This window comes from Lagopus muta, chromosome 5 (genome assembly GCF_023343835.1).
Source record: "Lagopus muta isolate bLagMut1 chromosome 5, bLagMut1 primary, whole genome shotgun sequence".
In the NCBI taxonomy this organism is placed as follows: domain Eukaryota; kingdom Metazoa; phylum Chordata; class Aves; order Galliformes; family Phasianidae; genus Lagopus; species Lagopus muta.
The window spans coordinates 32,538,333-32,565,197 of NC_064437.1; the positions used below are offsets into that span (position 1 = coordinate 32,538,333).

At 42.3% G+C, this 26,865-nt stretch overlaps 1 protein-coding gene across 9 annotated transcripts in view; it reads right to left on the minus strand.

Annotated features, from left to right (window-relative positions):
• The window catches only part of PCDH15 (protocadherin related 15), a 678,253-nt gene that overhangs the window by 378,711 nt on the left and 272,677 nt on the right, over window positions 1-26,865 (minus strand). For all 9 annotated transcript variants that reach the window (XR_007376985.1, XM_048944599.1, XM_048944600.1 and 6 more), the window contains exon 5: window positions 11,949-12,010. The gene's annotated coding sequence lies outside the window, so the exon portion shown is untranslated. The remainder of the gene's footprint in view (window positions 1-11,948; window positions 12,011-26,865) is intronic.

Genomic DNA, 26,865 nt, shown 5'->3' on the forward strand with positions numbered 1-26,865 from the left:
TCTCACTCAACATCTTAGGTAATTCTAACTATTTCCCTTCACTGCCTTTGTATTGCATTTTGACTTGAATGAAAGTTATAAAATGAATATATATATATATATATATATATATTTCTTTATGAAATTATTTCTCTATGTGAAAAGTTTTGTGATGTTGATTTTGTTTTATGAAAGCAATTGTATACGGAGTTTCTAACTTACTGCTTTCACTCCTTCACACTGGCGAAAACTTGCTATCCTCATAAATCATTCCAGATAATGATGAAATACAATGGTTGTTACCTTGCTACTAACTGGGATTCTGCCAGCAGGGCAGCTGTCAGTCATGATGCCAATGGAAAGAGCTGGGAAGCCATTTGGTAGATGTGGGGAACACACTCCTTGCATTTGTCTACATTGGTACCTTGAGGGGGATGTGGAAGATTGGGATCAGAAACAACACATCTGAGTAGAATTCAGTTATAAATCTTTGTGTACCGTATACTTTGTCTTCATAACAAACTTTATATATAATGGTTACACAATGTATATATACTTTTCCATAACATAACACTCCCTCCCTTGCTGGGAGGTACTGTTGATCTGCCTGAGGGGAGAAAGGCACTACAGAGGGACCTGGATAGACTGGATCGATGGGCCAAGTGCATGAGATGCAAACTGCATGAGTTTCAATAGGGCCAAGTGTCAGGTCCTGCATTTTGATCACAACTCCATGCAACCCTACAGGCTTGGGGAGGAGCAGCTGGAAAGCTGCCTGACGGAAAGGGACCTTGGTGTTCTGATGGACAGTTGGCTGAATATGAGCCAGCAATGTGCCCAGGTGGCCAAGGACAATGGCATCCTGGCTTGGATCAGGAATGGAGTGGTGAGTAGGACCAGGGAAGTCATCCTGCCCTGTACTTGGCGCTGGTGAGGCCTCACCTCAAGTACTCTGTTCAGTTTTGGGCACCTCAGTACAGAAAGGACACAGAGGTGCTGAAGCAGGTCCAGAGAAGGGCAACAAGGCTTGTAAAGGGCTTGGAGAACATGGTCTAGGAGGAGAGACTGGAGGAACTGGGGCTGTTTAGTCTGGGGAAAAGGAGGCTGAGGGGATACCTTATCACTCTCTTCCAATATCTGAAAGGGGCTTACAGCGAGAGCTGGGTTGGTCTCTTCTCATTGGTGACACGACAAGGGAAAATGGCCTCAAGTTGTGCCATGGCAGGTTTAGGTTGGATATCAGGAAACACTTCTTTACAGAAAAGGTTGTTAAGCACTGGAATAGGTTCCCCAGGGAGGTGGTTGAGTCACCATCCCTGAATGTGTTTAAAAACCATTTCGATGCGATGCTCAGGGATGTGATTTAGCAGAGGGCTGTTAGAGGTAGGGAAGTATGGTTGGGTTGTGGTTGGACTTGATGATCTTCAAGGTCTTTTCCAACCTGAGTGATTCCATGATTCTATGACTCTGCTTTTCCACACCATTCTCTCGCATATTTTTGACAATTAAGTCTCCCAACACAGACCAGCAAAAGTTTGGTCTATAATCAGATTATCTGATTCTAACTTAACCACATTCTTGTTGTTACTTTCTGTTTATTCTTCTGTCAATTCCATATCAGCATTAAGTTGTTGGAAATTAGGCATGATAGGCAGTCATCGAACCAGAGGCAAACAGCAGCATACCTAGTGAGACGGTATGGTACCACAGCAAGCTGTGTCCCAATTTAATCAAAAGAAGCCCTTCATCATCGCATTGCTATATCTTTCATCCTGCACTACTGCACAACGTTCAGACCTTGGTACTTCACCAAATGGATTTCTAATCACTGTAACTGCTTTCCCACCTATCACACTGCACCGTCATCAAGCTTTGAGTTACTGTATTGAATCCTTCTTACTTTAATCCCAATCTTGTGTTGAATAAATCCTCACATTTCAATTATAACTACCTTATAAATTCTACTGCTAACAACATGCTCATAGCCCTGTGTGACAAAAGATAAATTTAAGCCATAGGCTGAAGATGCTCAGCAAAGATTTGCAACTTGTGTGTACCCTAATTTATGTATATCAGTTGCTTTATTAAAAGCAAAGCATAGGACGGAGAAGAACTCTGCCATGCCGCACTGCCTCTGCCTGATGCTTGCAAGACAAGCCCAGGGAAAAGAGCAACAACAGAAAGCATGAGTGATTCCTGCTCACAGTAATCTCCAGCCACCTGCTGCTCAGACATGCTGAAGCCAAGGTTGTGTTCCCACAGACAATGGCCTTTAATGGATTTACCCTTCACAGCACTTTCCAGGAGCTCCCAGAAGAATGGCTTCCCTAGTTTACTTGGACCCTGCTGTCTTGTAGATGCACTGCCTGCTTCATGGGAATCATGGGAGCAAGATTTTGTGCTACTCTACTACCTGTATCACTCAGTTTTCACTTACCCTCTCTGTTGCCACTCCCTGCAATTATTTTCCCCTCCTTCTTAATAGATCTTCAGTTAAAAATTGGTCCTTTTGAGTGACCAAAACAGCACCACACATGCAGCTCATTACCATAATGCTTGCTATTTTCTTGTTTTTTTCCCCAGTAAGTCCAGCATTAGGTTTTTCCTTTATGACAGCCACAGGACACTCAGTCAAAACACCAGTCTAAACATGACTTCAGAGCACCAGCAGTTTACTTTTTCAGCCACACCACATTCTGGGGCAATCATCTTCTTCATCCAGGTGCTCAGGATACAATTCCTCCTGCATCTCCTACCATCAGTGGCTTAGCATCAACTTCAACATTTGTCTATTCCTCGCCACATACCTAGATCTTTTTTCAACAGACATGGTATCTTTTCAGAACACAGGAAGGCTTCTCATGTAAAAGCGTGTATGTATGTCAACTAATAGCCACTGGGCTGTCCCAGACACCTGTGATGCTCACAAGTCATCCACCACAGTGCTTAGGGGAGATTCAAGTTAGATATTAGGAGCAAGTTTTTCACTCATGGGATGGTAAGACACTGGAACAGGTTGCCCAAGGAAGTTGTGGATGCCCCAATCCCTGCAGGCATTCAAGACCCAGCTGGACGTGGCTCTGGGCAGCCTGGTCTGATGGTTGGCAACTCTGCACATAGCAAGGGGTTGGAACTGAATGAGCATTGTGGTCCTTTTCAACCCAGGCCATTCTACACTTACAGCTTTTTAAGTAAGTGCTTAAAGCAAAGATCTTGAATGCCACCAAGGAAGAATTTATCTATTTTCTCCACATTTGGAAGAATGTGTGTAGGTATTGCAGTGACCTGGCAGTTTTATACATTCACTAACGCTAAATTCTGCAAAGTTCGGCTTCCTCAGATTCTGTATGCCTGTTAAGAACTGGTAAATACGTTATTTAACTGCTGCCTTCAATACTAACTTAAAAACAAAAATACACTAAACAAATGCGATCTTCACACAAAAAGACACATCTCATCATACTTCCCAATGCAACAATCTCATTTTAACTTCAAAACAACAAGTGTCTTATCTACATACAGACCTGTATTCCAAAGACTGTGCTTCAACCAATGCTTTTACAAGATGACACAGAAAGCAGGCAAGCTGCTTTCCACCATCATTCCTGCAGGATAATTTCAGACATTCCAGAAGGCCAGCACAAAACTACCAGCCCTCAAGCAGAAGAAAGATTTTCCTGACGTCCTTTTCTCTGGTGAGCAGGGAAAAGTTTCTAGATTGAGCCATTTTCAAAGTATTTCCAGAAGTCTTAAGTCCTTTTTCTCCGTTGTGCATTAATTACAATTTATTACAGACCTCGCCCATACATGACCAACTTCAGTTTCCTCTGCATCATAAAGAAATTTATTAGCTGACAATCCTGGCTGGCTAGACTGAATAATGCTGGCCTACATCAGATGATAGTCACAATAACTGGATACACAAGTATTTAGAAATAGTATGCATCTGTTATTGCCAAATCTCAGATTTTACTTCCATGCAGGATACCTGTTGGTCCTGCTGCTGAAATCAATTGCAGAGATGCTAGCTTTGATTACAGCTTCAAAGAGAAATTTGGTAGGAAGAAAAACTTGGTACCAGGCATCTTTGATGTTTGTTTCGTAAGTCAATAACCCCAAATTTCTGGGGTAAAACTAAAAGCTGTTATCAGCACCAATCTGCTTTACCAAAAGAAAGAAAATCATTATTAGAGAGAAGCATTTGAGTTGGACTGATTACAGAAGTGGGCAGATCCTGGTTTACACGTACATCAAAGGATGCAGTTCAGATGTATTTTTTCTGAGAAAGAATTAAGTAGAAATGCCTGTCTTGCAGTTTTATTCAAATATACTGAATTTTCCAACATGAATCTTATTCAGTGGGGACCCAAATGTTATCTCAGTATGACAGATGGCTACGCTGGGTACTGAAAAAGACTGATGGAAGAGTCAGACACGAGTAAAATCAAGCAGTGCCCCAGTGCATGGTTTTGGCATAGAATAATATCAAATAAATGCTCAACAGTGAGCCCTTCTGATGCATTGCCTACGTTGTGAAATTAAGTGACCACAGCTTATGCCTAGTCAAATGTCTCAAAACATTGCAACCAAGGTCAATGGAGGAACAAAAAAGCCACTTTTTTAATTAAGTTCATAATAAAACAAAAACAAAACAGATGAATTTTGGCTTTTTCTCAACTGCAGCGAAGAGAACTAAATCCAGCCTTTTTCTGAGATGACTTGTGACATGAGCAGATCACTTGCTACATGGTGTCCCATGCATTTGAAAGGTACATGCTTGCAGTACCCATGATTCCCAGACATCAATACTAAGTTATAAAACTTTAAGCAATGATTAGGAAAGTAACGCCCCTATTTGCATCAAAAAAAGAAGGAACACTAAACAGTATTTGAAAAGAAAAAGAAATAAGCTTATCTTGATTCATTACAGATTCGCTCTCTGCCTGCTTTCTACCATCGGACTCAGGCTCCCACTCTGAGTCATATTCTGGAAAGCTCAGGGTGCGAGTTGGCAGAAGAGGTTCCTTACTATTTTAAACCATAGTGAGAACTAAATTTTGATAAAACCTAACCTGCCATCAGAAAGGGCTTTTGCTTCCCCACCCACCCCCCCTTAAAAATAGGGAGAGATATAAGGAAAAAGCTGTGTATAAATACTGTTAATGATCACTAATGGACCAAAAAGTTAAGATGTTAAATACATCATGGCTATCCACACTGCACAAGGCCTGAAACATACCCCTATTTTTGGGAGGACAGCACAGGTAGATGCGCCTCACCCAGGAACAGAGGAGGCTTCCAACCACAGCCGTCCCATTCCCCGCAGCTCCCATGCACAACTGCAGTGTGGCATCACCCTATGCCAATGGTAGGGCAGATTCAGCCAGAAGCGAAGGAGAACACTACAAGAGGCAGAACAGCACAGCATTGTAACTTAATCCCAGTTCCAACACATTCTCAGATGTTCAACATGAAAAATGGAAATAAAATTCTGACTAACAGTAATAAATTAGAGAAGTTAACACTAGGCTACAAGAAAGTGTTCCTTGTAATGTTCACTGAAGAATTACTAAGCACACAAAGTGCTGACATCAAGAAACAATTTCCTTGATTTACAGAAACTATAAAGTTGGTTACAGGTAGCTCAAGAAGATGCCGTTCTTTTCCCCCCCCCCTCCTTAACCTACACAAAGTCAATGTCATTAGTAGGACTTTGTGTATTACACTGAAACTGTTTATAAATCAAAATTCAGACTCCTCTTAGAGGCTTAAAACTCCCATTTCATCTTGGAGTTGCTAGATAGGTCGGTTTACAGTAAATTTGGAAAATATGATGGCAACAGAAGTAGAGCAGCCTTCACCTAGATAACTTTAAAAGCCTGAAACATCTGGGTCACAGTGAGATGTCAAGACATAATAAATAGTTATTTGTACTGCTCTGAATTATAGTTAGTAATTCTTTGGGATAAACAGGGATAGTTTCCCAAAATAACCTGCTCTGCTGGCGCTTTGTGGGCTGAAAAGCAAAGGCCACGCAATTCAAGAAGCAACTCAATGAAACGGAGATTTTGGCCAACGCATGAAATAGGGATTCCACTTCAAGAAGAACTTCTAAACAGTACAGCACCTGAGCTGCATTTCGTGTTACAGTTAAAGAAACACGCTTGGAGACAAGTTTTTCACAGAAAAATACCACAGGCAGAACTTTTTTTTTACACCTCCAAAAACTGCGCAGTATTCAGCTACTTCATTATTTAATGAAATAAAACAATGGAAAAAGAAATCCTCTGCACCGAACCCACCCTCTAAAAATGACACACCCTTGTTGTCTGCCTCACAGTGATTGTCAGAAGCAACGTTCTGCTGCAGAGAAATACAGAGGTCCTTTCATATCTATCACTAATAACACACTTGGCGGTTCACAGGTGCAGAAATGAATAGACAGAACATTAAATTCTAATGCCAATGAGTTATGCAGCAGCAAATTACAGTCACAGATTTTTGAGTTATTAAACTGAAGAAAAAAGAAGCTTCACTCCAAGGACTATACCAAAACATTTGTGTTTGGCAGTTGACAGAAACAACTACACAACCTTATTTCCCCTCTCTGTTTGTCTTTGGCTTAGGCATTAACACACGTGCACAAAACCTCTTGAATTTATTTAGCTGTTCCAAACAACTTAAAACCCTTATTCTGCTCATACAGCTGGGATCACCTTTGGGTTGAAAGTTAAGTTTCTTTTCTTTCTTCATTGGTATGGAGCAACACAATGCTCCAGCAAGCCAACAACAACAGAAGGATGCAGTGGGCTGCACCCACAACTAGCTTCAGGGGTTGTAAGGTTTCCCTGTACACTCAGTAATAACCAGACATGCAAGTTCTCTTCAAATGCTTAGCAGGCTATTTGCAACATCAGCGTCTCATCACATTAACAGATCTGACATAGACTGCTCCTTACTCAGCATCTAAGGACACTATCATTATCCTATGACTTTGATTATACCAGTAATTAAACAAGCTAAAAATATTCAACATCCTAAAAACTCAAAGAAAGCATGGAACCAATATACAAAATAACCTGCTCATACTTTCATCTCTCTTGCAGGCATCCTGGCTCCCAGCAATAGCTTTTTCATCTTTTTTTCTTTAAACAAGAACACTTTCAAGGCTTTGATTTGGTGAAGTTCAGTACAGAAACTGAACTGACAGACCTTGAGCTTCTTTGAGGCACTTCTGCTTGCAAAATCAGAATGCTTAGGACCTCTCAGTCACTCTAGCACACGTTTCTATTCTTTCTGACGTTACTGGAAAAATCCACGGTGGGATGGTTTTAACAGGGTATGCCTAGGCACAACAACAGATCCGTAAAACAAGAGGTGGCAAATGATACACGGAAAAGAAAGCTATTTCAGTCTACGTGTTCCAGCACACCACATGATTCCTCCTTAGGTCATTTGCCTGTACCGTCTCTCCTGTTCACACGCATATGCTGACATAAAGCTCTAAATAGAGCAAGGAAATAAAATGGAAAGGACTGACATCTTCATAACGCTCTCAACCTACCCATCTTGTTCTGTTGTTTGATTTATTTTATAGTTCGGCTTGAAAAACAACTGTTGATATATCTCTGTTTATACTAGAGACTGACCAAGGGACACAAACAAGTGCATCACAGCTCAGCACTAGTCTCTCCCATCCTTACCCCTGGATTTGAGAGCATTTGCAGACAGCCCTGAAGAACTCAGCTGAGTACTACTCATCCCTGGAAGTATGACTGTACAATGCAGCAAAAGCGTCTGGCCACTCTAGAACTCCATATCCCACAGCTTCCCAGTAACATTTCTGCACTCATCCTTCCAGGCTCTGAAGGAAACTCAAACATACTATAAGGAGGAGTGAAGAAGCTGATTTATGAAGGCATGAATGGTTCTTTACAGAACCAAGACTATTGGTGTACCACCAAGCACGACAATAGCTCACAGAAGACACGATGACATCTCTCCATTTCAATTTAATACTGAATGCTTTTAAGAAATGGCTTTTCAGCACTGCATATATTTTTCATGTCATCAAAGTATACAATGACATGCTTTATATAGCAAAACAACATAGCAAAACATACCAAAACAACATGCATTGATGAATTCCTGAATACTCCATGCTGTTTCTGTAACACGTTTGCTAGCTTGGAGCTATTAATGAAGAAACCCCAACCAACTTCCATCAGTGCTAGCAAAATCAACAGTGTAGTTATCGTGTGCTTGGTACTCCTGACTCTATGTTGCCACCTGTGGACAACCTGATGCTGTTTACTGCAGATCACTGTCCTGGTGCACATGAACCGGACACTTCTAAGACAAGGAACAAAAGCAGCAGCTGATGGTCACAGCCTTTCTGAGCTACCTTCTTCACCCAGCCACCCTTAAGGGTGTGAAAACACAAGGAGGAGTTACACACACATCCAGTCCATAACTACTGGAGCAGGAAAATAAATCCATTCACTGTTATTCAGTACATTAAAGATGAGAATATGTACACTGAAGAGATCAGATAATAGGCTTTCTAAAACCCATCCGCAGCTCCATGCAGCCCGTTATCTCTGCACTGTCAGGTTTGCAGCATGCCTGAACACCTGCACTTCGCAACACTTGCAGGAAAAGCTGCAGAAAGAAACACCTGACTAAACAACGTAATTCTATATTTTCATCCTAGAGCTATTAACCAAGTCCTGCTTTACTCAGAATCTAAGGCAACCTGCTGAATTCCCACAGTGTTAAAAACAAAGCCCTGCCCAAAAGCTCCCGGAGCAAACCAAACTGCTGCTGGGGTTGCTGACAGCAGGCAGAGAACATCTCTGGGCTGCCAGCCCTGGAACAAGGGCTGGTTCAGGTTCACCAAAATACAGGAAGTAACTAATTCCTGATTATCAAACTAATTGGTTGTTGCAAGTACAAAGTGGCAATTTTATCAGCAATTCTAGCTGAGATACTGAATGCAGGAAGAGCAAATGGGGAGAGAAATCAGTGAATGCAGCATTAAGAATACACTGGATCTACACACAAGAAGGAAATCAGTGAGCAGAACAACTAACTTGCAAGAAAATCAACCTCACTAGAATTCTGCTCCCATTTAGTTAAAACACAACTAAACAAAACCCCTTTCTGATTCCAAACAAATCAATTCAGCCAATACTCTGCTCTGAGAATTGTCCTATGCTGAGATTGAAATTTGAACTTGAGTTGAATTCTGAGTCTATAAAACTACCCATAACTGAAACTTGAACAGGGATAATAAATTTATAGACATACACAGGAGAGACAAATCATGGAGATAAGTATCATATATAAATCCACAGTGTCTATATAATTACAGCATCAGAGATCCATGATTAATGTTTAAGACAGAGATACAGACAAATCAGGATGCCTCCACAGGAAGGTGGCAGTTCTGGCCAGCCAAGTGCTTCTGAGGCAACCACCATCATCATCCCCATGTGTAGCACAAGGGCGTGCACTGCAGTGAGCAATGGAAGCTCAACAAGTGGACTCCTAGGCAGTCAGCTTTGAAAGCTGAGTGACGCATCCTAGCGCTGGGCAGACAAGCAGGTCCTCAGCACCAACTGTTTCAACCTGAAGTGCACCCAGTCCTCGAAAATAACCCCTCTGGCACCCCTCCTGGTTGTTCATGCTGCAGCAAGCCCCAGTTCCACAGCAGGGCTGTGCTTACCCTACATCTTGCCCGCTTCAGCCAGAAGTAGGGTTTCTCCAAGCAGCTGCCACTCTCTTCACTCTGAGAATAAATACAGAGCCCTAAAACCGCCTCACAAAAGCATATAGAATAGAATAGCCTGGGTTGAAAAGAAAAGAACCACAATGATCATCTAGTTTCAATCTTGCTATATGCAGGGTCACCAACCAGCAGACCAGGCTGCCCAGAGCCACATCCAGCCTGGCCTTGAATGCCTCCAGAGATGGGGCATCCACAACCTCCTTGGGCAACCTGTTCCAGTGCCTCACCACCCTCTTTGTGAAAAACTTCCTCCTAATATCCAACCTAAGCCCCCCCCATCTCAGTTTAAAACCATTCTCCCTTGTCCTATCCACTCTCATAGCACACAGAGAGAAGAAAGCGGCTTTTCTCAATCAATCACAGATCCAAGAAGCACTAGCATTTCCTTAATGTGCTAAGAAATAGAACTGCAGGCACTCGTGCCGAGCGATGCACATAACAGCTTCCAGTGAACAAAGGGTGAAAGAGTTAAATATGCATTTATATTCATTTCTTAGGCTGCTACCAAGCACTGATGCATGCAGCAAAGCTTGCACTGAAACCCTCATTTATTTTAGAGATAGCATGTATATTTTCAGACAAGTTTCTTCAAGAAGTGAGGCTTACTTGATCACACCATGCTGCTGCCCACCTGCCCTTCCCAGAAGATCATTCATGGCAGTATCCAAGCTACCAAGACAACTAATTCCTGAAGGCAGGCAGAGGAGAGCTCATACATAATCTCTCCCCCAAAACACGTTTTTAATGCAAACAAGTTAAAAGGACTAAGTGGACAAACCTGTGATGCACTGGCAATTTTAAGCCATCTTACTGCTATAATAAAGCAGGCACCTGAAATGCCACGTAGCTGCTTTTATACATGTCAAAACTGGTACTGCCAGTCCCTATGTTAAAATTGGGATTTCTCCCATTGTAAATATATTTTCTTTCCTTCCTAGCTAAGGTGGGAAACTTCATTTAGCTCTAGGAGCACCTATGCAGTTACCTTAAAGGGTTGAACAAGCCACTGCATAGCAGCACCAGACAGAGACAGTCACTGCTGTAACCTTGTTTTCTCTTTTTCTAATTTCATTTGCAAGACCTCTAGAGGGCAGTGAATAAAAGAAAATAAAGTACCAGAAATAGCCAGGAACATTAAATATAATTTTAGAAATTGGAATCTCCTCTAATTATTCCCTCCTACCGAAAGCCTTCCAGGTAATTATATGGATTTATGGATTAATCCAACAGAATTTTGCCAGCCCCCAATGCTATGCTCTGTTGCAGCTTGCACTGACAGACTTTACAGCACTGCTCCAACCACTGACGTTCTTTTTGAAGCTGAAAGTCTTTCTTGGACTTTAAACTAACTTACGCAGCATCTTACGCCCATTGTGCTCACTAACATAGCATTTTCATTCTTACAAAAAAACACACTAAGCCAAAATAAAATGAAGTCAAGCTGACTTGCTTAGTCAGTCTACAACAGTATGGTATTAACATTCAGGTTCATGTCAAAATATCCAGGAACTACAACAGAAGGTCGTCTCAGATAACTCCACTTGGATTTTTGTGCACATATTGGACATTGATTAAGGCGTACTGTTAATAGCTTCATTATTCTTTTCACTGTGGCTTCTACAATGAAGCTATTACCAATAGAAATATGGAAAATTAACTTAAATTGGCTACAGACTGAAACAACAGGGTAGGTGCTGTATATTCTGCCTTACCTTGCACAGTAAGAATGGCAATCAATACAACACCAGCCTACCATTATACCATTTCAGCCATGCTTTAGTAACTTCCTATGGCTTTACACATCTGAAATCAGCTATGCAATTATCACAGGTATAGTTGTCCTCACCACACATTAATATTCTGCTTATTTTTGGAATGCAGAAAAGATGTGTTAATGCCTCTAAGAACATGAAAGACCACGAGCTCAACAAAGTGTGTGTTAACATTTGATCACTTGATGTTAGGGCCCTGAGGGCACCCACAGACCCTGCAAACCTCCTGGCCTGCCCTAACCAGGACAGTGGGAAAGCAGGCCCCATCCCTGCAGTACCCAAAGCCCCTCCAAACACCTTCAAAGATACTGCAGAGTGCAGTCAGCAACGTGCTGTCACTCCATCTAGACTCCTCTATGCTCTCAAAATGAGAAAGACACATTTGCATTTGTAATACACAGACTTACGTGAACTTCTGAGCCCTCTTCATACTCCATCAAAGTACACTGCAGTGTCACAGAGAGATGTCCTACAGGGATGAAAAATTGGGAAGACGTTATTCATGCTCATTTCACAGAATGCAACTAATTTTGCTAAAATTATCCCTAGCTGCTCCATTCTAAAAGCAAGACTAAGGTGCACAGGGGGGGCAACAGGAAGGGGCTTTCCAAGAAGCCACTTGTCATTTTTTTCCTACCACTGCAACTCTGCACCCCAGATTGCACCAACTTTCTAAGGTGCATTTGTTTCCTCCAAATCTTTTTCTGAAAGTGTCAGACAAAGCTGAACAGTAACATTGGCTGTTTTCTCTCACCACAAACCCTTGTGCATTTACTAAGATCCACTTAGATAATTCAGACACTTTTACAGAAGCAGCATGAGCTTAGTGAAATGGAACACACAGCAAAAGAGGAGGTCTGTGCAGGGTCAGAAGGAGCATTCTGGGCTGCCACATGAACATAGAAATCTTCCAACACTTGCTACAAAGCCAAAAAGGAAAACAGATTTGACTCAATTTGTTACAAAGCCCAATAAATGGCAGTTTTCTCATACAGCCCACAAACTTGCACACATTCACATGCAAACCCTGTTAGCAAACACCTGGGGAAAAAAAAAAAAAAAAAAAAAAGTATCCAGTAATCAGGACCAAAGCTAAGTTTCTGCTTTAAGCAATTGAATAAATGGTGAAAAAAAAAACAAACTAAGCAATTCAACAGCCAAAAGTTACCTTAATTCTAACTGAAGAAACAAAATGGGCATACACTGGGCAACTTCTAAAATCAAGCACTTACAAAAACGTCCTCAGTGACAATTTTCACTAATGCTTCCCTAAAGCTTGCCAAATTCTACCCATATCAGTCAAATGTCACTGTGATGGGAAGGAGCACTGCTGATGAAGCCTGGAGGAACCCCTTTTCTCCTGGAGAAAGCCCCTCTTGGTGACAGCACTCTGCCTACAGACTTCTTTCCACAGAAATAAACAGGCAAGGCAGTGCACAAAAGCAAGAAGTAGTCAAAAGTGAAAATAAAAGAAGCAAATAGAAAAGGCAAGAAGGAACTTACTGTGATTCAAAAAAAAAAAGTTATCTCAGAAAGGGGGAAAGAAGAAACAGACGTGTGTCAAGACCTTGTAGCAGTAGCTCTGGGTCAAGGCAGCCCTGGGCAGGCTGTAAACGTTAGATTTCCAACAGGGAACACAGATGCCTCCAGCTGCTTGTACCAATAGCACATATACTCTGGGTCTGTACTTCATTATTTCTGAGGACGGAAGCGCTGTGAGTTCAGGATCTTCTGGAATCAGAGTTTGTGTTCTTTAAAGCTAAAAAGGGTTACATGGCATTTGTCACGAGATTCTCCATTCAGAAGGCTGCTTCTATTTTACTAAGCAGCTTTACACTGATTTCTCAGTTGCCTGTAAGTACTCTTCAAAAAGATTAAATCAAAGTCTGAATGGCTTGCAAAATTCTCCCCTGCCAACCACAAAGAATCAAGAGGGATGAGAGGCTGAATCCCCGATTTAAGCAGGAAGGCTGGTGCTGTCCCAACTAATGAATGCCAATCAGAGTCTCTCATTACCCAATACAGCTCAGATTGAATCTAAATCACACAGAAGTTGTGTTCTTGATACAAGTGGCTGCATTGCTTCTGAGATAAAAGACCACATCTTGCTCTGGGGATCGTGGAGAGGTGCTGGGCTTCACCTTCCCCATGGCAGCAGTAGCACCTCTGCAGGTGCTAAAAGGACAAGAAGAGGGCTGCCTGGGAGGCACAATTCATAATACCTCAACTGCTCTGTAACCTCGTTAACACTCTTTTTTGCAGAAATCTTTTGTTTGAGTGCAAGCCAGTCACTCACTACCTCCCCCAGGCACACAGGCTTCCTCATGCTGAACAAACTTCCCAGGCACAAAGAATTAGAGTACTTCCAAAAGCAAATCACAGAACAGCATGCAGAAAAGGACACAACTTGCTCTCTCCAGCACTGGAAAATAACCATGTAATTGTACACAAACTAAGTTTCTTTAAAGGATCCAGCTTCTCTGTCTGCTTACGGCTCGCTCCTCTGGGAGTAATCCCAGAGCTGTGCTGCATTCCAGCAGTAACAAAGCAGATTTTCACTCGAACCAAATGAGCAAATATAAATGTTTATGTTTCAAATATGCAGTTTTGCACACAAATTTCTGCTTGGTACAAACTGAACCACCTGCAGCGAGAGGTCACAGGCCTGGCTTTCTCTGCATTGTCCCCAGACATTTGGTCTCTACACATCACCTCACGGTGCAGAATGTGAGGGGAAGAGGCCCTGCTAGCAAGAATAAACTTGTGGAAACTAATGCTGAAAGACTGAAGCTGAGTACAGCAGTGAAGATCCCTGTCTTGCCAGGCAGGAAGTTGAAACCTACCACAGGTGAGGGTTTCCTGGCACAAAATCCTGATTCTTCAGAATCCAAAGGCAGCACTTTTCAGGCTGCACTCACAGGAATAAAAACCAACACCGCCGCCTTCTATCAGCCCTGCCCTCTCTCAGCCCACCAGGCCTCCTTCCAGCTGCTGCCCTGCAACTCCTTGCAGAGAACAGCAGCAGGTAGGATTCGGAGAGATTTGCTCTATTTCATTGTCTTTTACCTCAGAAATCTTGCACATTTGGTTACGCAGAAAATTAGGTGAAAAAAACAACAATAGCAATGAAGCTGCATTGCAGCAGAAAACAATTTGGCTACACAGGCCACTGCTAAATCAGAAAGGCTCCTGTGAATCTAATCTACTGCTAGCATAATGAGGAGGAGGTAAGTCATTAGCAAATGGAAACATTTAATCCAAAAAGTTTGAAACAATGCCAAATCTATTTTCTGTCTCTCAGTAGCAAATTACCTGAGAAGCTCCTAGTAAGCATAGTTACTGTGGTCATTAAAAATAAAAACTGAGAAGTGAGGTAACTGAAAGGGTAAGGCTTCACAAACCCTCTTCCACCATCAGCATTAACGTCCTACAAGTTCATTTTGCTTTGATGAAACTTCTGCCTTCACATACTATGATTTACAACTGAAATTATAATCCCTGCATCATAGAACAGCTTACACTAGAAGAGACCTTAAGGGTCATCTAGTTCCAACCCCCTACCACAGGCTGGTTACCAACCATTAGACCAGGCTGTCCAGTGCCCCATCCAACCTGGCCTTCTGTGCCTCCAGAGATGGGGCATACACAGCTTCTCTGGGCAGCCTAAGCCTGGGATTCATCATCCTGAGTCAAGAATTAACTCGTAACATCTAGCCTCCATCTCCCCTCTTAGTTTTAAACCATTTGTTCTTGTCCTATCACTATTAGGCTAAGTAAAAAGTTTGTCTCCCTCCTGATAAGTGCTCTTTAACTACTGGAAAGCCACAGTAAGATTTCTCCAGAGCCTTCTCTTCTCTTAGCTAAACAAGCCCAGCTCCCTCAACCTTTCCTTCATAAGAAAGGTGCTCCAGCTCTCTGAGCATCTTGATGGCTCTCCTCAGGATCCACTCCAACACCTCCATGTCTTCCTCCAGCAGGGGGCCCTGGCGAGCAGCTGGTCCAGTAACACCTCAGCTGTTTCTGGTCTGTCCAATACCTGGACCAGGAAGTCTCCTGGATTGCTTTTCAGCTCACTGTTTTGTTTTCTCAACTTGTCTGGGTGATCAAAATCATTCTCACAGCCTCTCATTCTACAGGTGATGCCTCTCATAGCTCAAGTAAGGTCTAACCAACATGCTCTCCATGACTGGGAGGCCTGTTGTAGGCAATGATTGCCAGAGATCCTTTTTGGGCTGGTCTCTTAACCCACAAGCTCTCAATCCGGTAATGGTTGTTTCTCAGAAGCAGCTCTTCACAATCTATCCATTTCTCCACATATATTCAGGAACTATCTGCACCTATTATAGCGTGATTGGGTTGGAATCCCTATCATCAGTATCAGGACAAGCAATATCATCTCTCTTACCAGCGTGCTGTCTGCCCAAATCCCCTCCAGCTGCTCTGCAGGCACCAGCACCTGCTGTCTCTCTGCCGTCCCATAGGACCCTGCTTCTCTGCACCCAGAGCTGGTTGGGGCACCCACAGTAAACACAGGCCCACTGCCTCCAGAGTCATCATCTCCACACAGAGAAACTGCCAGCTCTTCAAGGCAACTTCCCTCCCTGAACATGGCTTTAAAAAAGGTGATCTCTTGCTGCCCATGCAAACAATTTCTGCAAGATCCACCCATGGTGATGCCAGAACAGCAAGGTAAGGGATCACTGCCTGCATCTGAGCTCAACCGAGGGTTTTATTCCCTGGTACCAGACATGAACTCCCTCCCCATCCCCCCACTGAAGTACCCAGAATGACCAAGCCTTGAGGAAGCAGATGGCACTGGCAACAAGCTCCTAGGAGCTCTAATAGTATTGCAGTATATTTAAAGCCATTTGCTCAAAGAGGTTTTTGTTGTTGTTTTTTATTAAAGTAAGAACAAAAGCTCATTCTATAAATATTTTACTTCAACTAGGAAATACATAATAGTTAAAATATTACTGTAAATAAACAGAAAGAAAAACCAAAGAAATCTGTCATCCAAATGAAGGCATTTCACATTTTCAGTGGACAAGTACTTATCTCCTTTCCACTCAGATTTCTTATTTTGACCCACTCTGCTCACTAGGCAGCCTGTGAGATGGATGAGCATCAAGTCCTATGCTTAATAAGAAGCAATGCCCCATGCATGGCACAGGGATGGGGCTGTTCAGTACTGAGCAGAGATGCTGGGAAGGTATAGAGTATAGAAGACCATGACTGCACACTGCACATGCTGAGCAGAGATGAACCAAGCACAGGCAGAACTTCAAGCCCTGCTCAGGAGAAGCGCTTCCATGAGACAACATGGCCAGCCCCAGACACAACACCAACATAAGCAGGGGGAGAATGGTCCAACAATATCCAATCAATAAGGAGCACTAAGAGATTTGAATAATGCAGCTTGTGAGTAAAGACTGCAGGAATAACAATCACCACATTCATTTAAATGTACTATAAAAGACAAATAATTTTCCATAGATAAGTATTATGAATAGCAGATAAAAAAACAAACCAGAGTTGACCTGAAAACAGCCATCCCCATAAGAGAAAAGTAAGCAAACAGAGATGGCTTTACCTGTCAGAGCTACTAAAAAACCCAGCCTGCCCACAGCCCAGTATAAAGCTGCAGTACCACTCCAGATGGAATCTGCAGCATTTATGTAATATAAATAAGGAGAACAACCACTCTGTCTTCCCAAGCTGGGATTATTTTACAATAACTTGATTTTAGCCCCTACTTAGATTCAGCTTTTTCCCCCTCGTTAGAGCAGCTCGCAAAGCTGAGCTGTCCCTGCCCCTCCAGCAGCTGCAGCTCCTTCAGATCCACCTGTGCATACAGCTTGAACATACAATGGCTTTCAGGCCTCCCCAAAAAAGCAAAACATCCACTCAAAGCAAACTGGCCAAGGGAAAGAAGGCACAACCTTGCTGTTACAGCTGAATAAGATACCAGCACCTTACCACATCCTGCCTGTACAAGGAAGAAAGAGGTGACCAAGCATACCACAGAAAGTCAGAAAGTGGTTTCCATTGGTCCTTTCATAAAATCATAAAAACACAAGGTTGAAAGGACCAACAAGATCATCTCATCCAACCATCCTCCTATCGCTACTGCTACCACAAGCTACTAAACCGTATCTCATAGCACCTCATCCAGACACCTCTTGAACACACCTGCCAAAGTTTACCGTTGCATGTGCAAAAGAGAGAAGGAAACGCACTCTGCACTCACACTGCAGTTATGATTAATGCAGATCTGTTACATAGATTTCACTCAATACACATGATAAACCTTGATCTATATGAAACTGAGAAAATATCAGAACAAGAAGTTGATTATATCTTAATGCTTCTCCCTTTCAAAGACCAGCACCCAAAGCACCTAACCATAGCAATCTCCTGCTACAGCTAATAGCAAACAAGGAAGGGGCAGAAGGGAATGGAGCAACAAGGTAAGAAGACAGCAAAAAAGATTACAATGATAGGAGTGGATTTGTTGGCCTCACAAAGTAGGTAACAAACAAGCAAAATGCTTCCAAGAGAGCACGATGTATAAGACAACTTTTAAGCATGAGGTTCTATTCTGCCTTCGTGATTTCCTACTCAAGCAAAATTGCTTCTAACAGACTGCTGGCAATACCAGGTGAAGTATTCACATGTAAGCAAATAGTCACATGCAGAAAAAAGAACTGAACTCATTTAACTGGTGATGCAGCTCTCCAACCACACAGCACTCCTCCACAAGCAGCCCACACCCAAGAGATGCTCTCCCTTCAATGGCTGGCCCTCACACGCAACCTGGGGGGGGCCCTATTGTGAGTCATAGAATAGAATCATAGAGTCATAGAGTCCAGCTCTTCTCATCACCTGGGGAGCACAGGTGCAAGCAATCTGCCCGCGCTCCCCGAGCCAGCCTCACCCCTTCACCCGGCGCTCAATCACCAGTTCAAGCCATCACCTAACAATTCCCCTACACCTGATAAGTCACAGCTGTACCTTTCTTCATCCCAAATGTGCAAGAAACCTGAACTTTGCAGTTGTTGCAGAACAATTCCACAATTCTGTTCCAACAGCACCACGGTTTGTCCTAGTATCAGTGCTATAGATCACAACAGAGCCTTCCCAGAAGTATGAAAAATATTGTCTAAATTGTTCTTAATCACCTTCAATGGCAAAGACACCTTTACCAGTTTTATTTTTCAAGTGTTTTCTGCTTGTGTTTTACTTTCCTCCATTTTGCCTTTTAGCACTTCAAAAGCTCCTGAGAAAGCTGAAAGGAAAAAAGGACAACAGAACATGCTGAATGGGATGTTGAATTAAATACGTTCATATTCAAGGCAGGATAATCTCCTGCTTTGTGAGCTGCCCTCCGCTCCAGCCATTTGTAGCCTTGCTTTTGAGCAACCAGCTCCTCCACACACCTGGCTGCATTTTTTTGGTAAAATAAGAAAGTAAATAAATAAATCAGTCAATCTATGGAAATAATAATCAGAAAAGGTAGTTCCTGATGATATCTCTTCCACAGCTGAGCTCTGCACTTCCTATTTCATCTCTGGCTGTTGTTTGGAGCATATTAAAGATGCACTTTTGAAATTGCTGTCATTAGGAAGCCCGATGCCATAACTTGATCACTGAAGGCTGATCTGAGTTTCAAATTCAAAGGCAACATAGTTCCAAGTCTGATAATTTCTGCTTGCAAAGTAGGATATCAGTAGAGCAGAAGTACCTGTATGCAGAAGGGAGCAACAACTTCAAGGGGTTTGATGCAGCTTACGCATCAAACACACAACATAGATAGATATTATTGCAGCCCACATAAGTTCAGGAGCTGAAGCCAGTCCTGATCTCAATGCGACTGTCTAAGCAATGCTTGCTTTCCAAGCACAGCACAGGAGAAGATGGTAACTCTTCATCCACAGCATTTCCCTGTGAAAAGGAGAAAGGTTTCACGAGCAGGGGCAGGTCATGCTGAAGCACAAATGCTTAGGGCAACACATACAGCCATAACAAAGAATTAGATTTCTTCAAGACTAATTTTCTCACTTAAAAAATAAAAGGAAAAAAAAAAAAAAAAAAAAAAAAAAAAACCACACCAAACCTATCCACACTATCAGTGATGAAAGAACTTTTAAAACCAGCTTTCTCTCTTTGCTCTGAAGGCAGCTCATCACAAAAGTAACCGTGCGTGCATGTGAGGCTGTGGGGCTAGCAAAGACATGGACTCTCATTTTCTCTCCAGTTTCTAAGCCATATTGCTGAAAACTCTGGAAACACAGAGGGGTGGTGGTGAGGGTCTGGACCCTTGAACAACCAGCGACCTCCAAGGAAACACCTTTCATTTTAAGGCACAGTAAAACATTCTCTGACGAGGTCACGTTTCTCTGGAGGACAGGGATGACACGTTCAGTACATTACTCAATCAAGAGCTGAATTACTGCTCTCCCAAACTTGGCATTTGATTTAGCTGTCATGCCCAATGCATTGCAGCTAATAAAAGGCAGTGGGCTGTTTCACTCTGCTGACTCGCAGGTCACGGAGAATGAAGGAGATGGTGTTGGCTATGCCTTCATGTTTAGGATAGAGATTTGCCAATGATTAATATATATGTGTATAGGCTCTTCTTCTAGACACTTAATTATATGTTCCAGTGATGGGACAGGGGGACAGCCTGGATTTATACAAGTGTGGGAATGTTCCAGGAGAACTTATCACCTATTTAGCAAATGTACTAAGTTGTTTCTTCTCCATTCTTAGTAATAGTTTCAAGAGAAGGGCAAGTAAGGTAAGGCTCAGACCCGGTAGAAGTTCAGGGCTACTTCTGGAACTAATTTGGGGTATGAATTCCTCCACACCTACCTATGAATGACACACAGAATGGCTTTGTCATAGCCTGCCAGAGAGGACAAAGCTCACATCACATACCATTGTGCTACAGGCAACAACACCTCAAGTGTTCTCGTGTCATTAGTGATAGGACCAGAGGGAATGGTTTCAAGCTACAGCAGGGGAGATTCAAGCTGGACATTAGGAAGTATTACTTTTCAGAAAGGGTGGTCAGGCACTGGAATGGACTGCCCAGGGAGGTGGTGGAGTCACCGACCCTGGGGGTGTTCAAGGAAAGGCTGGATGTTGTGTTGAGGGACATGGTTTAGTGGGAGCTACTGGGAATAGGTGAACGGTTGGACTGGATGATCTTTTAGGTCTTTTCCAACCTTGGTGATTCTATGATTCTGTGATTCTAAGTGAATGACAGCACTACAAGAGACAATCAGAGGCAGTATTCTCAAATATGCAGCCAGGGGCAGAGCACGGGGAAAGGGATATCTAACTTAATATCAAATCTGCCTTGCTAAAGCACCAATGTGCATGGCCAGGAAAGATGAAGGTTAGCACTCCTATCTTTCCATATGTAGTATTCCAGAAATACCACACTGAAAGTTTTCTGGGTTGCAGGAGGAATGGCTCGCTCTGTCTGAGCTTTAGCTTGATTTGGAACAACTTCTAGTACAGATAGGGCTATATATGCTCAGAACTATCTAACAGCAAAACACTAAGAATATATTTTCTGAGGTCTAACCATGTACAAATTACAAGATTGTTAGGTCAATGGAAGCCAACTTTGGTTGTGATGACGATGTTTGCAGTGACTGTAAATAATTCAGAAGAAGTAGGTCTTACAAAGTCAGTATGATGTTATAAGCAGTCACGTTTAATAGAACACCCATGCTGAATTGGTCACTGGGCCTTGAGAGTCAAAAGCACAGGATAAACAGGGAAGCCTCTAAATAAAGCTTTTAATTTGCCTAGAAAAGCAATGGCTTTAATAATATGTCCACATAGAATCATATCATAGAATCATAGAATGGCCTGGGTTGAAAAGAAACACAATGATATGGGGGTTGGAACTACATGATCCTTGGGGTCCCTTCCAACCCGGGTGATTCTGTGATTCTGTGATCTGGTTCCAACCCCCTGCTATGTGCAGGGTTGCCAACCAGCAGACCAGGCTGCCCAGAGCCACATCCAGCCTGGCCTTGAATGCCTCTAGGGATGGGGCATCCACAACCTCCTTGGGCAACCTGTTCCAGTGCCCCACCACCCTCTGCGTGAAAAACTTCCACCTAATATCTAACCTAAACCTCCCTTGTCTCACTTTAAAACCATTCCCCCTTGTCCTATCACCATCCACCGTTCCCCCTCTGGTTTATACACTCCCTTCAAGTATTGGAAGGCCACAATGAGTCTTCTCTAAAAGGAGCACATCTCCAAAAAGGACAGAAAGATGGAGAATAAGAGAGTATAAGATGGTTAGTGGGGCCATACTGTCATAACACATGAACACTGTGAGCTGAATCCAAGCCAGCTTTGTCATTTTCCTAAGGGCATTTGTATGCCTTGCTGCTGAAGGCTCTCCAGTGTCTGGAAGGCTTTAAGTGCTGCTCTGAAGCACTGATATTTACAGAAGCAAAGCCTGTGCTAGCACTGTTGAGCGTCTCAAAACAAATGACAGATCCATTCAAACCCTGGGGAAGCATTAGTGTGTCAGGAAGATCACGATCTTGTGTTCCTCTTCTCAACTCAATGCTATACAAGACTCTGCACCTTTATTCTAGGGTTACTGCTATGCATCTGTGCAATGAAGGATACAGACCCCCCTGCAAACTTCTTCAGATCCTCAGCAGACTCGCTCTCAGGTTAAAACTACCATGCATGCCAGTGACCCTAGTTATGTCAAGAATAAATTTCTACAGATGTGAAAGATGCTTAGGCCATGCTAAGAACAGGGAGTGCAGGCAGGATGCTTGCTGCTATGGCTGGTGGGAGGGAACTGCTGACCCCTGTGGTTATCAGAAAAGCGTAGGAAAAGATGTAGGTTCTTCAAAGGGCAGCACTAACAAAGAAAAAAAATTCACTATCAGATGCTAGCACATCCTGATTAGAATTCATGATGACTCATACTGGAAGGCCTGTTTCTAATCCCTATATATGATACTGACTTATCAAGACAGACAGCTGGTTGCAAAGATGCTTTAAAGCATAACCAGCAAACCCAATGATTGGCATTTTTTTTTCTTCCTTGTGAAATATATCAAATCTTTCAGTATTTTAACTGTCTCCTTTTTCATACCTCTATGCTGGTACATGGTAGTAGCCATCATTTAAATTATGCATTGATGGTGAATTTATGTGATACATTATCTAGCAGCTAGAGCAAAAGTGGACTCTGCTATCATAACCATTGAGGTTGTTTTTCCCTCCATGTTGATTTACATCCAAATAACCCAACTTATCAACCTTGCGAATGTCAATCTGCACCAAGGCAGGCAGCTGAACAGCTCTTAAGTAGACACTCTCCTTGGGACTGAAAGGTCACTGTGTTACTGATTCTTATTGTGGAAATATTATACTCAGGTTTGGGAGGACTTTCTCACCAACCATGAAAATAATCATTAGAGGATTCAACAAAGAAACACCAAGGCCTCAGACTAAATTAACTAAAAACAGTTCAAGTAATTGATTTAAAGTGCAGACTGAAATATACATTTCTAATAGACTCAATAATGCAACAGCACCATACCCAAAAGAGGAGCACCCATTGATTGAGGAAGCCACTGTCTTGCACAGATTTGGCTGCCAGCTCTCTTCTGGGTAGTTAAAACTGCAAAATTCGCTGGGGCTGACTACAGTTTCCATGTAGGAATTCCCTTTTTGGCACCTGCTTTCTAACAGTTCATAATTCCCTTTAAAACGTACTTTTCTTGCCTTTCCTTTGTCGCATTTCTTTTGGGAAACACGTATAACTACACTTCCCCAAGGGATGCAATCTAAAAGGTAACATTACAGCGCTGGAAACCATCACAAAGAACCTGGGGTTCTCTGTCCTAAAAATATACAGCAGAATCAGGAGGAACAACCTAGGATATTGGAGGTGCCTTGTAATAGCTCAGGACCCTCACTGAATCAAAGCAATATGGTTGAAATGCTAATGAGAGCTGAGGTGCCAGTCTGACCATTCACATTAGAGCTGCAGTTACTTAACTGGGAATATCTGTAAACCAGATTACCTTCAAATAATGATCCTATTTATGTGCAAAAGCATGTGCTAGGAGCATAACTTTTGGTGTGCATGAATGTGCAATGCATAGTAAAATATGGGACCTATCAACAAACTAGTAATAGTGTGTGTAAGAATACTAACTGTTTCAAAAGAGATGTCCAATGATCTTAAGCAACTAGTGCTGCTGGCTGGCTAGCTTGCACTGTGATGCTATGTTAGCAGCAGTGCACCAATATCTTATTCTTCACAGTTTTGAAGGAGAAAATGTAGAAGATGGACATAGGGTAAATATATGGCTCAAGAAGTTGAGCCCTATGGTCAAGTGGAGACTCAGATTCAAGTGCATGCATCAACCATAAGACAACAGCACTGCAAGAACATATTCTCATGTGCAAGAACTACTTTGAGTGAAGAAACAGTGGTGATCCAGATGTTACTGCAAAACTAATCAAAGCATTCTCAACTCAGTAAGAACAAAGCCATTTTTGTCGTAAACAAGGATACTTTCGCCCTTAAGCAAGCTTATGTAGGGCAAGATTTGCCCTAAGCAATGGTGAAATCTTGTGACAGCACTGTCAAAACACCTGGACAGTTACATACTACTCATACTCTGCTCCTTGCTTCCTCAAAAGAGAACAGGAATGGGTTTGAGATCAACTAGCAGCATCGGACAGGGTGGCAAAACTCCAGACAAGCCAACTGTCAGAAGAAGTTAAAAAAAAAAAGGTATATCCTCTCCTTTAAGTCAGGTCAGTTCAATTATGCACTACAATTATTTACACAGTAATAGAAAAACCTTCCAAAAAAAAAAAAAAAACAAATCAGATAAATTCACCAGTCAAGCAATTTCACAACCAAGCTAAGTGTTTAAAAATTTCATTTCACACTGGCTTTTCGCACTGGGGAAGATCAATGTCTGCTCCTTTATCTGTTAATGTCAGTTCTTTGGTTTACAACACACTTCTTCCAGCAACTTCACTCCCACATCAAAACCATCAGAATGTTTATCAGTAAACATTAATAACGGGGATTTCTAAGTCAATTTCTCTAATTTCAGTACAATATCCCATAGTATAAGAGAGCTGAAAATTAACACACACACACACACACATATATCTTCTTGATAATGCCTAGTTACACAGTGGTGATGCAAACAGCAAACCAAGCAGGAAGGGAATGGAGAATAGTACAAAAATACCATAATTATTTTACACTAATCATTTTAATGCCTTCCTATGGCAACTGTTTATAGAATAGGGAAAGTCCTTGATAAAGGAAGGAATCTCCTACAAAGGCAGCTTGACTACATGTGGTGGGAGAGGTGAAAAAAGTCACCAAGTTAAACAGGGATTAGAGTTGAAGTACAGTTAGAGCTATCACTGCCTGCCTACGCTGTAAGAATGAAAGAGCAAGGCAGCAATGAAAGAGCACGGCCATGAAAGAGCGCAGTCACTGGGATGCAAAGGCCACCAGTGCTGCCCCAGGGTTACTGCTTCACAGCTTGGCAGCTGGAGACAAGAACCAGGGCTCAGGAGCTGAGCCCTCACAACGAAAGCAGATTACATGCAGTACTGAACCCACAAGGTGCTCCTGGGTTAGGGCTTAAGCTGATTAAGCCTGAGGATGCCAGGCTCCGCCAATGGGAAATGTTGCTAGCTCAGGAATGAGGAGCTCATGTGGAAGGAGCTACAGGACTTGATTTACAGCTAATAGAGGCAAGAGGACTGGCTATTCTAAAGCTAAAGAGATTGCAGGTAATGTGTTTGGAGACCATTATTGGGATAATGAAATACTTTATGGTCTCCCAATGAAAACCAGTTGTAAATCACCTTTTTAGGGAAAAGTACTACTCACAAAAGGGGAAATATCATTTCAAAAACTGGGTCATCATACTTATCACACTTATTTTTCTGTCCTCACAGGAGGCTTCTGGTCCTTGGGTCCAAGTGCTAAATTATTTTTCTTCATAAAGCAGAACAGCAGGCAGTTTTGACGCTAAGCTTCTACTAATGAGTTTACTGTTTTCTCTTTCATAATTAGCAGAATTGAATCAACTCTAGCGTTGTTTTCTTTCCCAGACAAAACTATCAGTTGTTGCTTTTGACATCAATATTCTCCAGGGTTTTGCTGTTTGTTTCTTAAAAAGACCAATCCTCCTCCACTGGAGGATGGATGTGCCCACACATCACTGGATGTGTGACTTGTCTCAGCAAAGCACTGATGCTGCTCTCTGCTGTTTGAGACTCAGCAGTCTGTTGCAGGGCTGGTCATGAAGTAAACATGTCTTGGCTGGCATTACTCAGTGAAAAGTGATAAGAAACCGTCTCCTTTGGTTGAAAATAAGGAACCACCAGCTTGCTGCTTGATGTGTTTCACATCATCATCATGCTGCTATCAGAACAGAAAACATTTGTTGGCAGGATAACTCTGTCAAAAGCCCGAAACAAATGCTATCCCATGGCTGAAGCTGTTCCTGGGATGACTCTACATTTGCCTATCCTTTAGCACTTCACACATGCATTCACAAACACAAATGTTATTCTCCATCCCCTTTCTCTCACCTTCCTCCTGCATTTATCTTCATAAAGGATTCGTTAGGATGAAGCAACCCCAAAGTAGTTCTTGTTACAGTAAATGAGAGGCATAAGGCACCATGCAACATAATAATTGTGCAGATAGTAGTCTTTGCTGTTTACAGGAGCCCTGACATTACTTCTGCAAATTCCCAGGAGGCCAACTAGGGCTCCCTCTTAGCAAACCTCACTGCAAAGCTGCTCCATCAGTTAGATTGTTCAGAATGCAGAAACACGTTTCCTTGCTGGTTTGAACAATGAGAAACATATTATGCATTCCCTGCATTATTTATGTTGGTTACCTTTTACAACAGTATTTATTTATTTGAAGTTTCCATCTGCAGGTTCTGGCTACCTTTCAAACTGCTGCCCTGCAATCGTTCTCTAATGGGTATCTGTTCTCCCAAAACATCTGTCCTTCAGGGTCCTATTACAGTATGCAAACTAACAGTGACAGGATATTTGTACCACTCCTACTTCTCACAATTTTTTCTATATGAGGTTGTTATTCAAAATCCCAAGAATTGACTTATTATATTAGAACTTCTCTTGATTATTAATTAGTTAATTAGATTCACATTCTCATGACTTCTTCAGTCCTGACAAAAGCGTTCAATGCTGCATTTGAAATGACAAGCCACATGATAGGGCAATATTTTCTACCATTCTAGATATTTC